The 4,211-nt window shown below is 48.9% G+C and overlaps 1 non-coding gene across 1 annotated transcript; it reads left to right on the top strand.

The window, feature by feature from the left end:
• The first annotated feature begins 617 nt into the window (after positions 1-617).
• TRNAA-CGC lies at positions 618-690 on the top strand. The gene has a single exon. It is a non-coding gene; the product is annotated as a tRNA-Ala (tRNA).
• Positions 691-4,211: the final 3,521 nt, after the last annotated feature.

A 4,211-nucleotide genomic window follows, 5' to 3' on the forward strand; every position in this document is an offset into this window, starting at 1 on the left:
TACTGCACCAAACCAGCCCGCATCCTTCTTGTAGTGTAAATTGCACTAGGCCCAGTCTGCATGTGCAAAAATGATCGATCTGGGCGTTCCTCGTGAACCAGGCTGAGAGCGTTTTAAGTTTCGTGTGGGCCAGTTTCTAGGTGTGAGCTAGACAATCAAACAACTTTTTACTTAGTCCCCCAGAGCCTTATTGGGCTTGATGCAGCCTACCAAACGCGCCCTAAATAACCGTCATTTCCGAAAAGACATCGATGGAAACCATTGGCAACATATTCGCAGAATCTGTTTGCAACGATGGACACCATTCGCCTGAAACTGCGTTGTGGTTCGGTAACGTAGATCTTCTCGGTCGTTTGCCTGAGCTAATGCACATCCTGTTACCTTGAGCTCAGCCCCCTTGCTGATGGCAGGATCTCATTTGACTCTGTTTACCCTATATTTTAGCTGGCGTCTTGTAGAAACTGATGTTTTCTGCTAATAGAAAGAGAGAATTGGGCAGACCAAGACGAGCACCAACGTTCTGCCCATGGATGGCACTAAACCGAGAGTCGCGCTATCGTTCTCCTCTCCGGTAGCTTAAAAGATATGTAACCTCAGCAGTGAGTGATTGCCACCTCGGGGGTGTAGCTCATATGGTAGAGCGCTCGCTTCGCATGCGAGAGGCACGGGGTTCGATTCCCCGCACCTCCATTTTTTTTTCCCAGAATCATCAGGTAAATGTTTATTTTTTACCTCCTGTTCATTTTGACCGTTGCCGTGTTCAGCTCTCGTCTCCAAGGCCCAGCCAACACAAGCGAGAAGCGCGCCGCGAACTGGCGCAGCCTTTTACCCTGCTGCCGTTCACCATCACACGCTCAAACGCTCCTCTCCCCTTCTCTCTCGTATACAGTGGTAGTAACAAAGCATGAAAAACAGTGGCGTCTCAGCTTACTTTAAACAAGGACGGCCTACGCAGGCAGCCATAATTTGTGAGGAATGTTCTTGGTACTGTATTACCTATAGCTGCTAGGTAGAAACCGATCATTCTCATTCCATTCCATTCCATTCATCCCACCCTCATGTTTTGTGTGGTTAATGATTAACGAGGACGTGTAGCTCGCGGCAAACATAATGCAACAAAAGGCGGGAAAGGCGGCACATCTAGCTAGAAATGGAACCTGCGAAGGTGGACCTGCCCTGAGCTAGTAGGCGTGTTTCTTCCGTGTAGAGTTCCAAGTGTGCGACCTGTGGGGGGCTTTCTCGGACGAAAGCGGATGATTGCATGCGGTAAAGTGTTTGCGGTTTTGAGATTCGTCCATGCTTGTGCAGTTGTGCTCTGGGGCCGGCGTGCATGCCGGTGAATGAACGGAAAGGGCTCGTCCACCGGAGCTAGATAAGTGCAGGGTTTCGCCCCGGCCCGGGGGCTGCCGCTCTTGGTGCTTTGCATTTGATAGCACTGGTCTTCTATTATTTTTTTATTGAAAAACCTTTCGATCTATCCATTTTAAATCATGGTAGTACAACGAACACTAGAAATAATAAAAATTACATCCAACCGTAGACCACCCAGCGACGACTACAGGCGTTGAAGCGAGCCGAAGGCGCGCCGCTGTCATCGCCTCTCCCGCGCCGGAGCCGGACAAACCTTGTTGTACGTAGTAGACAGTCGAGAAGTTATCGTGCTGAGGCCCCATAGAACCAACGCACCAGAACAACAACCGTCGCGGATGAAGAGTGTATATTAAAAGGATCCAACCTGAAGACATACGAACGAAGACGAACGACGAACAAATCCGAACAAATCCATCAAAGACAGATCCGACGAAGACACGCCTCCACACGTCCACCAATGATGCTACACGCATCACCGGAACAGAGGCTAGGCGGGAGGCCTTTATTTCATCTTCAGGGAGCCGCCGTCGTCTCGCCTTACTAAGCAGGACACAATCCCTAACAAAGCTCAAAAAAAGATCTAAAAACGAAGCCCTCCCATCGGAAAGGGCCGATATCCACTCCGCGTCCATAGCCCTAAGGCCACTGGGGACGGAACGGACCGGCGCCAACGTCGGCAGGAGGCAGAGAACCCTAACTTTTAGGGAGGCGGCGTCTGTGGTCTTCTCTTCTCTGCGAAGATTCAGAGCGTGTTTTAGTTGGTTATTAAGGGTTTAATGCAAGACTGTGACAAAATAGTTACTCCCTCCGGTCCTTTTTAGTTTGCATATAAGATTTCTTCGAAGTCAAAGTATCTTTACTTTGACCAAGCTTATGGAAAAGAGTATCAACATTCACAATACCAAATCAATATTTTTAGAATCATTATGAAATGTAGTTTCATAGTATATATAGTTGGTATTGTGAATGTATATATTTTTTAATATAAATTTGGTCAAACTTGGTTGAGTTTGACTTGACAGAAATCTAATACGCGAAGTAAAAAGGATCGGAGGGAGTACTTTAGGAAGTCCTCGTTGGAGCATAGAATTTAAAAAGAAAAAAAGGAAGAACAATGTATTGTTGTCCTAACGAATATTTACAGTGAGGCACTTTGGATCATAGCATCGCACCAAGTGGATAGGATAGGAAGTTGTTCTCCGGGTCTTGGAGGAACCAAAACTTGAGCTATGACCATATGAACTTATCCACTCCCTTTCTCTCCGCTCTTTCTCCATCGAAGTACTGTTTGATTTGCTCTTGTTTTTTGCAAATGCTGCGGATATGCGATGTATACTAGTAGTACATCTCTGCATCTCCACATGCAAGATATACGTTTATTTTCAGAGGATTCATTAGTTCTGGCACTTATGTTGCGGGGATCGATCTCGGCACAATTACGTGTACCTGTTGCCTGTGCACATTCAAGCACAATCACTCATGGCAGAAAACAGGATATCGCTGGTCCCGTCGGTCCTAGACAAAGGGGGTACGTACGTAGTATGTTTAAGCTGGTCAAAGTGCCTCCGTGGAATAGATTTGGCCCCACTCCTGACATCGGCTCGTGCCCGGAAATGTGGCAGCACCAACGGGATACACAACGCATGATCGATACTTACCAGTCTACTGCTACGGGCCATCTAGCTGCAGCATTTACAGCTAGAGTGACTCGGGTAGCTTTTTCCTCTTCTTCTTTTGCGGGTAAAGATTGACTGGGGTAGCTAACAAAGAAAAAACCACTAAGAACATCTCTAACCGATCCTCAATGAATGCTTTTAGATTAAAATTTTGTCTTTTCTCCTCTAAACCACAGCTAACAAGTCCCATATAATCTTTAGAAGAGTAAAAGAATTACTCCAGAGCCACCCCGAATCTCAAATATACTCCACCGAACCATTAAGAGGATACATTTCGTCAGCTCCCCTCTAGACCTGTTCATGGACAACCCGACCCGGAGGCCCGAACCCGAAACCTGACATCCTGACTGAGCTTAGGGTCCACTTTCTCGCCCGAAGCCAGACCTGAAAGCCCGGAAAAAGCCCAAAATAGTCAAATATATATTGATTCAAAATATATGTATAACAAATTAATATAATATTCCAGATATGGTTAATTTGATTAAAAATTGCCACTCGCATGTGCTCTAGGCCGGGCTCAGGCTTGGGATTTTTTTTTCTTCGGGCTTTGCCAAGCATGGCCCGTGGAAGGACCAGGTTTACTCCCTCGCAGCCAGCCGTCCTTTGCACGAGAGCCCGAGCGCACACCACGCTCTGTCTCCTCGCCGAGTAGTACCCCGCACGCCGCCCCGAGCTTCTCCGACGACCGGATCACGGCGTCTCGTGCTAGTCTTTCTTTGGTGACCCTCCTCTTTGAGAGGTAGAGGCCAACGTACACGCCTCTTGCGCGCGTCGCGGCGGCGAACTCATGCACGATGTCGCTGGCGCGGCCGCACCCGTCGCTAGAGTGGGCTGTGTAGGCGGACAGCAAGAGGTGGAACTAGTCGTGGTGCTTGACGACGACGATTGTGAACGACGCGCCGCCCGCCGCCGCCGTGTCCATCCATCCACTGGATGGCATTGAGCACGACCAACGAATAGGGGCGGGTCCTCCGCCCCGTGCCCAACTCGGAGTTCATGAATGTGTTCATCCCAGAGTGGAAGAACATGATCACCTCCTACCGCTGCCACACGAGCAGCTCTGCCATCGGAATTCACGGTACCGACAGCGGCAATGATACACGTGCCCCCACCGCGATAGGCGGAGAAATTAGTCCGACGACGCCCACGGCGACCGATGCATGC

Source organism: Triticum dicoccoides, chromosome 2A, assembly GCF_002162155.2.
Source record: "Triticum dicoccoides isolate Atlit2015 ecotype Zavitan chromosome 2A, WEW_v2.0, whole genome shotgun sequence".
NCBI lineage: Eukaryota > Viridiplantae > Streptophyta > Magnoliopsida > Poales > Poaceae > Triticum > Triticum dicoccoides.